Source organism: Grammomys surdaster, unplaced genomic scaffold, assembly GCF_004785775.1.
Source record: "Grammomys surdaster isolate TR1022 unplaced genomic scaffold, NIH_TR_1.0 181, whole genome shotgun sequence".
Taxonomy (NCBI): Eukaryota; Metazoa; Chordata; class Mammalia; order Rodentia; family Muridae; genus Grammomys; species Grammomys surdaster.
This window is the reverse complement of record NW_021604626.1, coordinates 71,761-84,149: the sequence shown is the minus strand read 5'-3', so window position 1 is coordinate 84,149 and position 12,389 is coordinate 71,761. Positions and strand designations below refer to the sequence as shown.

Genomic DNA, 12,389 nt, shown 5'->3' with positions numbered 1-12,389 from the left:
TTTAAGACAAATGGGTGGAACTTGAGAATACCATCCTGAGCGAGGTAATCCAGACCCAAAAGGCATAAATGGCATTTACTAACTTATAAGTAGATATTAGCCATAAAATACAGGTACCATGCTATATTACACAGACCCAAAGAAGCTAAACAAGAAGGAAGGCCCAAGTGAGTAAGCTTGAACATCACTTAGAAGGGGGAATAAAATAGCCCTAACAGGTAGATGGAGGGAGGAAACTGGGAGGGAAGGGGATGGAGAGGAGAATATGGGGTCCAGGATCAGGTATGGGGGAAGGACAGGAGATATGTCTAGATGGCCATGAAAATAAATGGAAATCTGGAACTGATGAGGGTGAGGAGTGGGAGCAATATCCAGGACAGACATACATTCAGGATAAGAGAGGCGCCCATGAATCTTTTTGTTACTTCTAAGAAACAAACATCACTACCAATGATAAACCTTATCCATCATTTCTGAGTGAAAGAGTAGAAAAGGTGTACAAATATTCTTATTTAATATCTGTCAAAAATAATCTTCAAAACACATCTAGTCAGAAAAGATAAAGAGGGACACTTAGTAGGGATCAAGAGAACAATCTAACAAGAGGAAATAATAATCACAATCACTGATAAACCCCAACATAGTAATAATGGGTAGCCTCAATACATCACATTCACCATTAGACCAAATATTTTTTAAAATGACAAAAATAATTCTGGATGAAATTAAATGACATAATAGATCTGATGGACCTAGGAGGTAGCTATGAAATATTCAATTCAAACATAGCATGTGTTCTTCTTAGCAATACAAGGAACATTATCTAAAATAGGTCACATATTAGGATACAAAGCAAGTCTAACTAATACAGAAAAAGATTAATGGCCTGTATTTTATCTGAACACAATGGGATAAAGCCAGCAATCAACAGCAAGAGAAACTACAGAAAACATTCCAACTCCTGGATATTAAATGACTGATGATTGAATGTTGAATGGGTAAGTGAAGAAATCAAGAAGCAAACATTTTTTTCCTAGTGGAATAGAAATGAATATACAGCATAACAAAACACCTTAAATACAATGAACATAGTCTTTAGAGAGAAGTTTATAGCTCTGAATGCCTACATTTTAAAAAAATGTAGGGGAAAGCGTTGGTGGAAAGATAGCTCAGCAGTTAAGAGCACCAACTGCTATCCCACAGGATCCAGATTTGAGTCCAAACATCCACATGTTAGATCACAACCAACTGTAATTCCAGTTCTAATGCCCTCTTCTGCCCTCCTCGGACACTGCTTGCAAATGGTGCACAAATATTTATTCAGGCAAAATACCCATACACATAATGAGATACAGGAATTTCTTTTGGTTTTTCTAAAATTTTCTAAAGTGTGCACTGTATCTCAATATGTGACCTATTTTAGAGAAAGAGCCATAGGCTATTGAAAAAAATGTACACTCTTCAGAGTTTGGATGGAATGTTCTATAGTTGTCTGTTAAATACATTTGATCTATAGTGTTATTTAATACAGATATTTTGTGCAAAGATGATCTGTTCATTGGTGAGGGCAGGATATTTACTTGGGGAGAAACCCATGCCTTTATATATCATCATGTCTATTTTATGAATTCTGGTGTACCCATGTTTGGTGTGTGTATGTATAGAATTGTAATGTCTTCTTACTGGGTTCATCCTTTAACCAGAATGTAATTTGCGAGTCCTCCTTAGCATGGGATCTCTGACCTGACATAGAGCTCATTGAAGTCTTTTCTCATTTTTAATGATACAAGCAAATTAGTGTCAAATTGAAATATAAATATACTATGAATGTATACTTAACTACTTAAATGTAAAAGCACCTTAGCTACCTTTTGCACATTATTATTCTAGTAGCTTTGGTTCATAAATTTTATAGATTATTTTACTCATTATTATGAACAAAATTAGACTCATATATTTTAAGTTATTTGCTTTTCTTACTTAATCCACACTTTGAATGCTAAAAATTTGAATCCAGTATAACATCATACATAATTATAGAGTTACAGACATAGGGTAAGCACCATAACAGGCAATAAAGTAGGAAAAGTGAGGAAAATAGGAATACTTACAGCTTAGAATATCTATAATTTAGAGTTGAAAAGATGGTTCTCAATGGTTAAGAGCACCCGTTGCCCTGCTAGATGATACAAGTTCAGTTTCCAGCATCTACACGATGCCTCATAGCTATCTATAACTCCAGCATCATGGGATCTGACACCCTCTTCTGACTTCCGCAGGTACCAGACATGCACATGGAACATGCATATATGCAAACAAAACACTCATACACATAAAATGTTTTAAAAATCTAAAAATATTTTGAAAAGGAATATTCATAATTTGGCTACATATATTAAGATATAATTATTAGGATGAGTACAAAAGCACAAACAAAGTTTCTTCTAAGAAAAATTTGAAATAACAGAAGAAAATGAAAGCAACAGAGACAAAAAGCCATTCAGAGAATAACCAGAATAAAGTGTGCTGAGCCACATTAATAACAAATAAGGAAGTCATTAAGGGAAATGAAGAAAAGCATCAAGATGATGAGTTCCTTTAGAAGAACAATATTCTCTGACCTTGAAGAAGTGAATCTTTGAAATATGGATGTACAAAAGGTCTACAGCATCATAAGATTAAAACAGAACTTGATACTACAATAAGAAACAGAAATTTAGAAAGTGGGCACAGGCAAGCCAGCAGTTAGTTACAAAAGATACCTAGTTTGTTAGAAGATTTGGGAGTCTATTGCGCATAATAGTTCAAAGAAGCACATGGCTGAAGGTCTAGTCTCAAACTCATTAGGAAGGTTTCTCAAGTTTAATTAAAAATAACATAAAAGGGGGCTGGAGAGATGGCTCATCAGTTAATAGCACTGACTGCTCTTTCAGAGGTCCTGAATTCAATTCTCAGCAACCACATAGTGATGCACAACCATATGTCATGGTATCCAATGCCCTCTTTTGGTGTGTCTGAGGACAGCTACAGTGTACTCACATATATAAAATAAACAAGTATTTACAAAACATAATGTAAAAGAAGTGTACTTACTCTCTGCATTATCATCCCGAGGAGAGTATTGTTTCTTGGTCTGAGACTGGGTTGTAGTTATATAGAGTTTCTTCTCAGGAAATAGAAGATGGTCTGCTGGTGCTTCTTTTTTTGGGTGTTCTAAAGGAATTGCTAAAGAGAAAAAAAAAGCCACATGGTTTGGAGAATTTCTGAACACAAAGACTTCCCACCCATAGGGAGATGAGGAAAGATAAGTGCAGTATTCATGAGAGTGCACAGACTTTCATAGCAACTCCTGAGCATGAAAATAACACCCAGAATCCAATGATCACTGTTTGCTTGCTCCGTTTTTTTTTCATTTTGCCCAGTTTATTAATTTGACTTCTATCTATTCTTGTCCCAAAGAATCCACACTCAAGTCAGAGCACAAATTGTCCATGAAACATGTACAGAATTCATAACACAGAGACATGAGCCTTCTGTTGGGCTTAATTTAAAGCTGTTTATGCTTATTTTACTTACTAGTGAGTCTTGTACTGCCAGAAGTTATTCCTCTTTCTCCTTGCACCTGTGTTTCTGATGTATATTCTTGATGTAAACGTATATGACTTTCATCTGGTGCTGCAAAATGAACTACATAAAGATATACATTTAGATATATTTTCTCACTATAAAGAAAAATCTGTGGAATATCAGGGTTCAAATGTCTAATAACAGGTGTATGAGTATTTTCTCTTATTTTCACAAAGCCCTAAGTTACCATGTTATATCTGACATGAACATGGGAAATTCTTGTCAATGGATATTGTGGAAATTGCCATACTATTTTATAAATATTTGGAGGCATCAGTGGTGTTATATTCTGTCTACTAATTTCACAGGTTACTCAGTTTTTAGATTACTATTTACTCCTGGACAAACCAAAGAAAATTCATGTCCACAAGGCTACTTGCCATGGTATTATTACAACTACGAAATGTTCAAAATCACATCAAGCATAGGAGAGTGGCTAAATAAACCAGTACCTGTATTAACAGAGTATAGAACTGCTGTATTTGAGGTAGTAAAAAATGCTATGTATAACAATGAAAGAATAGCAAAAGCATTTATATAAATGAACTTGAGAAGACTTGTTGAAAGGATGTAAAATAAAAAAATGCAAAAGAGGGACAGTCCACTTAGGGCACCTGGGTAACTGTACACATTTCATTCAAAAGATAAAATTAAAGGAGTGAGGATTAAACTGCAAACAAACTACAGAAGTGAAGCAGAACTCCACACGAGTAACAGCCTGAGATATCCAAGGGTAACAGTTTCTTTTCCTGTTGTGATGAGATACTTGAGATACTTGTGATGGTAAAACTTAAAGGATAAAGTTATTCTGGCACACAGTCCATTTGGTGGGGAAGTCAAGGCAGCAGGTGCTTGAAATAGTTGGATGTAATGTCCCGCTCTGGCTCTGTCAGTCAACAGGGTCTCCAGCGCAGGAGTGAGGATGGATGCTTCCAATTCCCATGGTGTCCTTCACTGATCCTGCTTACTGGAGCTCAATGTCGAGACGCCACTATGTAACGGCCAGTTCCGCCCCAGGTTTGGGGGCCACTCTGTCCCTGCCTGAGCTGCTGCTCTGGTCCATGGATCAGGGTCTAGCAAGAGAGAGAGTGGGGATGGAGGGGCAAGAGATGCGAAGAATGGAGACAAGACAGAGGGTCTAATCAAGTCTCCTTTTATTGAAAGGAAATTCTGGGTATTTATACGCTTTTCCACATGCCTTGCCCTCGTGGACAAGCAGGGGAACACAGCTGAAGGCACTATGTCATGTGCCTTGCAACGTGGATACTACGTGCATCTTGCAGCTGGGGGCACTAAACAGCAAAACAAGATATGTAGAAAAACAAGATGTTTATCAGAGTGTGCTCAGCTGTTGTGGGCTGTTAAAAACAAATCTCTTGTCAGGGTATATGGCCTGAGATGGCTGCAAAAATGATAGCCGCTTTCTGCTAGGTTTCGGTTCCCAACAGTTGGACATGTTGCATCCACATTTAGTGAGTGCTTGAATACATTGCACAGTGACGAATGCATGCCAGCATTCTGCTTGCTTTCTCCATTTTATACGATCCAGGATCTTCTGCCAGGGAATAGTTTCAACCACAGTCAAGATGGGGTTTTCCACCACAATTAATGTGATCAATCAAGATAATTTTCTCCAGTCATGCTTAGGGACCACGCTTCCACTCGACTATTGGTTCTGTAAAATTGGCAATTAACATAAACCATCATAGGTTTTTTTTTCTGCTTAAGAGTGCTCCAACAAAACCTGAAACATTGTAAGATAAAGTATGTGTGTAAATCTGTCAATATTTTGAGAACTGGGGTTAATACTGTGAAAGGACACACATGCTAAATGGAGAAAGGAGAGAACAAGTCCCAGAGACTGAAATTGAAGGCATCTAAGTGAGTTCATGTATGTGGGCATCTATACACAGGAGTATTGTGCACATGGTGTATGTCTGTGTTCATATATACATGTTTATGTACATCTGTACTTATAAGGAGAACAGTCACATTTTAAAGTCTGTTTCTTTTTTTTTTTTTTATTTTTTTTCACTCTCCTTTTTTCTACAAAAACCTACTAATAAGTTATATAAAACATTTATTTTTATAAAGGCAGAGAAGGGTATAGGAAAGTGTTTTGTGATGGGTGGGGGGGGGAGGACAAAGAGTTGGGAACTAGTCCTCTCTCTCCACAGCCCTTATAGGACCATGGCATCTGCAGTGGGGCTCTGAGGAAGAGGTGGGCAAGGGTTCCAGGGAGCTGAGGGATGGAGATCCCTAAATCCAGAGCTTGCCCCCAAAACCTTTCAATGTGTGACAGGGGCTTGGGAAGATGAGGCAGCTTGGAGATGGAGCAGCAATATGAAAACTCAAGTTAGTGGATACAGGATGGGTGGGGACATATGGTGAGGGGGCAGTAGAAGGCTCTCCCTAAGAACTCAGAGAGAGGTGGGGCCGTCTTGCCTGTTAATTTATTATTAAATTGAGATGGAGGTTGGAAAGGACAGTCATTTCAAGGATGATTTCTCAGCCTCTCAACCTACACAGGAGAGGCTGAGAGTTGGGGTGTTCACCAGTCATAGGACAGGACTGTCCGAAGGGGGAGTTCTCAGTCCCTGGATAGCCAGGCGGGGAGGTCTCTCAGCCCTTTGTCTCCTCCCAGTCGCCCCCCCACCATGCTTCATGCCATCGAAATTCCAGAGGACATTGCTGTCTGTGATGTCTCCCTTCTCCATTCATCATCAAACGCTGCTGCTTCACTTTCATCCAGGTTGAGGTAGTCCTGTCACTCTTCCTGGTCCCCTGTGCGGTGGTTTCAGGAGCACTGGAGGATGTGAGTCCTATCCTGAATGTGATGCTCAATGGACATCTGCTCTAGACCACTGTCTGAGTCCCGGAGAGTCCTCCATGTCTTCTAGATCCTGCCTAAAGCAGAGCACCTGTCTCCTGGTAAACCTTGGGGGCACCATCCCCAGTGCTGGAGTAGGAGATGACAGTGGAGGAAGAGAAGATCTGGCAGTTGCCTCCAGTGGCAATGTGCTCCATGTTCCCAATCATGTTGTTCATCATCCCAAACATGTCCATGAAGCTGCCGGACATTTGCAACATCCCCAAGGGAGAAACAGCCCCAGCCTGCATCTAGCGGCTGTCAGGCCTGGTTTCTGCCATGTTACCATCTGTAATGCTCAGTAAGGGGCTATATCCAAAGCCACCTGACAATATGTGGCTCCTATGTTGGCAGTGAATTGCGAAGGGGTCCATCAGGAACATGGGATCCTCAGGCTTCATGTCCCTCATGAAGCGGAACATCCTGATCTCAGCTCCAGGGGGCTCCAAATGGTCCCTGACTCTGGCTTAGCAGCCCAGCCAGCCAGCCTCTCCTCTGGACGCTGCAGAACAGGGTCGCGGCACTGGTCTGCGCGGGATCTTCTCGCCTCCCGCATCACCTCCGCCTTCTGCTGCCACCTCTGTACCCCCTACATTTTAAAGTCTTACATGTGTCCTTTTAAGTCAAACCCTAGATAAGCACAAAGGTCTTCTAGCAATTATCATAGGGTAAAACTTAAATGCCAGACCTGATACCAACTAGTGCAACATAGTCTTTGGAGGGATTCAAATGTGGGCTTAGGTCTATCTAAGAAAGCCCTATGATTACACATAAACTATCCACGAGTACCCCCCCCCACACACACACACCCCCACACCCAAGTCCGAGTGAATCTGCCTGTGAACTGGAGCAGAGTTTTAAGTTTTTAACCCAATATCTTATCTTTTCAAAAATAAACAAGACCAGGGATTGGATTTGGTTCCTATTTCCATACTGGAGAATGATGCTTTATTCCAAGCAAGGGGTGAGCAGCATGATCTTCTTGGGCCTGTGGGTGTAATTAACTACAGCCCTTACAGCTTTGATACTATCCAAATCAAAGGTTAGAGGTTGAATTGTACCCCTTTCGAAAAGATACAAGTAAAGTCCTAATGATGGATGTACGTGATCTCAGAAAGAAAAAGGGAGAACTCTCATTTTAGATGGAAACATACTGGCATGGAGATAAAACTGACAGAAATATGAATACTGAAAATGCTTCTGGCAGTGTTTGCTGACAGGAGCCTGATATAGCTGTCTCCTGAGAGGCTCTGCCAGAGCCTGAAAAATACAGAGACAGACGTTCACAGTCAATCATTGGACTGAGCACAGGGTCCCCAATGGAAGAGTTAGAGAAAGGACTGAAGGAGCTGAAGGAGTTTGCAACCCCATAGGAAGAACAACAACATCAACCAACCAGATCCCCAGAGCTCCCAGGGACCAAAGCATCAACCAAAGAGTACACATGAAGCAACCCATGACTCCAGCCGCATGTAGCAGAGATGGCCTTGTTGGGCATCAGTGGGAGGAGAGGCCCTTGGTCCTGGGAAGGCTCGATGCGGGAGGGAGTGGGAGTGGGTAAGTGGTGGGTGGGTGAGCAGGGCGGGGGATGGGATAGGGGTTTCCGGAAGGAAAACAGAGAAAGGAGATAACATTTGAAATGTAAGTAAATAAAATATTCAATTAAAAAAATAAAGTACTATAAAGGGGAAAAGAAAGTGCTTCTGGCAAGGTTTGGTAGGTTCTGTTAGGTAAAAGTAGAACTTATGAACAAAGAACTCTGATATTTTGCTAACTCATTTTCAGAATCAAACATTTAAGGCATTGTTTGATTTTTTCTAGATAAAGCAATTGGTAAAGAAAGTGAAAAAGGAATCATTAGGTAAAAAGGAAACAGAAAAAAATGCAAATTTCCTAGCTTATTGAAAATGAAAGTAAAAAGTTAATGAAAATCACATCTGCTCTAGCTGTTTAAGAACCAACATGTGAAAGATAGACTCACAGAAATAGTTGGGCCAAAATAAAAAAAAACCAAAATGGGTGGAATAATAGACATTTTACATACTTCTGGGATCCAACAGGTATAAAGGAGGCCAACAACTATTTTGCTGTGAAAACATTATTCTTCAATAAATAGGAAGAATGGCCCTAAGCGTGAGTTAGATGCCAGTTTAGATTTTCCTCTCACCCTGGCCAGCTGACAGGGCCACTGCCTGTTTCTTTTCAAGGCCATTACCCAGCACCAAGAGCAGAGCCATGGGGGAAAGGGTATCAAGCCAATGAAATTACCCTCAAAACTTAAAATCAAGCTAACTTGGCCCTGTTATGCTCTGGGTTTTCTTGGCTTGCCCCATGTGCTGCCTTCCTTCTGGAACAGGAGTGTTTGCAGTATGCCTGTCACACCATTGTGTATTTGAAGTAGAAAACTTGAAATTTGGCTCTCCAAATTCACAGAGGAATGGAAGATTTCCCTGGGATGAGTGGTGCTACAAACATCACCATGATGATTACTTACTAGGGCAATTTAGGTATGAGAAAGGATCAGAAGCTGATTATGTTTAAATGAGACTCTGGAATTATAGTTAAATTGGGAGTACATTGGGATGTTGTGGATGTATTTTGTTCACAGGAAGGAAAAAAATACTGAGAGGTTAGCTAGCAGTTAGTAGAAGGATTTTTTTTCTCCCAAATGTATGGAATTCCTAAACTCCAGTGCCTCAGAATATGTTCTGAATAGAAACAGGGCATTTAAAAAAAAGTCATTACAGAAGGCCTAGTTCTACCATGTGCAATATTCTTACAAAAGGGGCTTTGTGGACAAGAGGTGTACACGCCAAGAAAAAGGCTGTGAGAATAAAAACAGATCATGATGCCAGACCTGCAAGCCAAGTGCAACCAAATATTGTCAGCAAGCAGAAATATTCATCAGAGTCTAATAACTCCCCAGGAAGAATGAACCCTGGCTTATCTTGCACAGCTAGCTTCAAGAACTCTGGATACTGGATTTCTACTGCTTAAGCTATGTAGTTTGTGGTATTTTGTGATGGAGGTACAAGGAATATAATTTGAGAGAGAGAGAGAGAGAGAGAGAGAGAGAGAGAGAGAGAGAGAGAGAGAGAGAGGGAGGAAGGAAGTATGCTTCATTTTGGGTACAATACTAATATTCCTAGTACCCTTACACAGACACAGGTGTATATGGGTCCCATGGGCCATTATAACCTTTATTTCTATACTTCATGCTAGTGAACTGAGGAATTAGTTTGAATACATAGCTAAGTGTATTGCTATGTACAATCACTCCCAAATACTCACGGAAATTGCTGCAGGTAGGTCATTTTTATCAAGGGGTATAAAGACCATGATGTACCTGATGGTGATTAGTGCTATTGCTTATAAAATATAAAAATGTAAAAATGGCAATATTGATAGACATACTAAAGCAAAGAGGAAATGTTTTATAGGGTCCTATACCTAGATGAACTACAGATAACCAATGACTACTGGGAGACAGAAAATTGGCGTCTCCTAAAGATGAGTCACCTTATTGGTTAACCAATATAAAGTGGTCATCCCTGAAAAAATTAAATAACAAAATGGACTCAGTATCAATATAACAATTGTGTTTATATATTTGTATATAACAATATGTTTGTGTATAACAATAATAGGAGAGTGGGTGGGATAGGAGGTGGTTGGAAGTAGAAGACCTGAGAGGAGGAGGAGAGAGGAAAAGTAATATAATTCTACTTTAAAAATGTGTAAAAAATAAAAAAAAATCTAGACTGCATGGATGACATCCTTAAAAAAGAAAGAAAGACAAAGAAAAATAATCAAACTGAACCAACTTAAACAACAAAAATTCAATAAAACCATACCAACAAATGAACACAGGCTCATGAACTGGGGAAGAAATGTTGTATAAGTACTCACACTGCTGAGATCAATAAGGTAAAACTTGTTTGTGAGACAAGTTTTCCATTCAATATCACACCTGATCTGTGTATACTGTTCCTGAGCTCCATAGTGCTTTAACTTTGTCAATGTTGCAGAAAGAGACTGCCCCTATAGAATATGTAACAACTGACAGCCTCATTGACATGACCTATACAAGGTCAAAATCAGTTTGCCTTAGTGTGTGTGTATTGGGTTGCAGCACACAACATTATCTTTCTGTGAAACTATCCACAGTTCCCTGACTTTCTGCCAGCAATAGATATGACCTAACCTGGGCAAGCAGAATCCATGCTATATTGAACGCAGACTCATCCTTTCCCAGATGAGAGCCCAGAACAGCAAAAAGAGTTGCCCTGCAGAGCCATGAGTATATGAAATGTGAAGACCTGGACTCCAAGTTAATCTCAATAAGCTGGAAAGGGGAACAAGGCCTTTAGCTTTTACTCTCATAGAGGCACAGACATCTGGGCATCTTTGGGTACTGCTCCACCCACCCAAGGAGGAAACTAGATAGCAGTGGTGTATTGGATTAAGAAAAATATTAGCTGACACTGGGCCTGTGTGGATCCTGTCTGTGACTATGCAGGAAGTTGTTGTCATGGACAGGAAGCTTAAATTTCAATACTTTGATTGTTTTCCTTTAGAAACTCTAGTGTATACTGCAGTTCAGAAATTTCTATAAAATAAATGTTCAAATCATAAGAAAAGAGAACCAATGAAAAGTCCACGAATGAGTTTAATTTGAAATGATTAAAGTTATTTATGATATTGACTATTAACCTTTTTTTTCTTAGAGCTATTTAGTTTATCAAGTTGTGCTTCAGCTTTCAACCCTGCATCCTCATATTTGAGTAGATACTGTTATTTGTGTGTGGGTGGCGTCAGTTACAAAAGGATACTCACTGGTCTAATCAATAGGAAATCTAGCTCATTTTGTAAATTCTGAATTCAAATTTTATAACTCTCATATAACAGCATTTTCTCTCATGCTATTAGTGTTAGAAACAAACTACCATTAATCTACTCCTGAGAGGAAATCTGTGAGCACATTTGTGACAAAGACTCAGTTTTCTATCATTTTTCTGAAGCATCAATGATATTTTATAATCTCTAGTTTACATAATTTACACTTTGGTTGATATTTTCATATGCTAAACAATGAAAATGCACCTATACAATGTTTTCATTGTCCCTTTACTTATAGGTTTAAAATAACCCCAAGTCAACTGACTGTGTTAATATATGGAACCATTACATAATTAAATATCACTTACTACACTACTTTCTATGCTGCAGTACAAATTATGATATTGCTTATGTTAAATCTATAATTTAAGATGATGACAATGGGCAACACATCAACATGTTTCTAGAAGCAGTATTAATTTCAAAGTAAAGTTTAATATATAATTTGGTAAGGAAAAAAGGAAATGAGACAAATTCACATGTGAGAAAAGAAATATTCATGCTTACAGAATGAAAATTCAAAGAATATATAAGAGAATGCTTCAGTTGAAGAGAAGTATTGCAACTATGACAAGGAATGAGTCTTAGTGAGCACACATTTCTGTCATAGAAGTTTGAAAGAGTTAAAACTAAAGAAATATATAGAAATGAACCTCTTAAGGGGAAAAAACACTCATCAAATAATTCACCAGTGTCTGATCTAGCCCCTTGCTGTCAGACAAGGCTGTGGAGTGCACATTGTAGATAAGTCTCACAATCTTTTTGGTATATTTGCTTTTCTGGGAAGATTCTGTCACAATTTTAGAAGTGTTATAGTGCTGTTTAGACTGGACTCTGACTGTAGAAGGAAGAACATAACAGAATATATGACTTGGAGTAAGGCAAGAGCAGCCCTGAAAAGAAGGACTGGACAGAAACCATCATGAATTTCTCTCTCTCTCTCTCTCTCTCTCTCTCTCTCTCTCTCTCTCTCTCTCTCTCTCTCTCTCTCTCT

At 39.1% G+C, this 12,389-nt stretch overlaps 1 pseudogene; it reads right to left on the bottom strand.

The window, feature by feature from the left end:
- Positions 1-6,185: 6,185 nt before the first annotated feature.
- Positions 6,186-6,918, bottom strand: LOC114621499 (annotated as a pseudogene).
- Between the last annotated feature and the right edge of the window lie 5,471 nt (positions 6,919-12,389).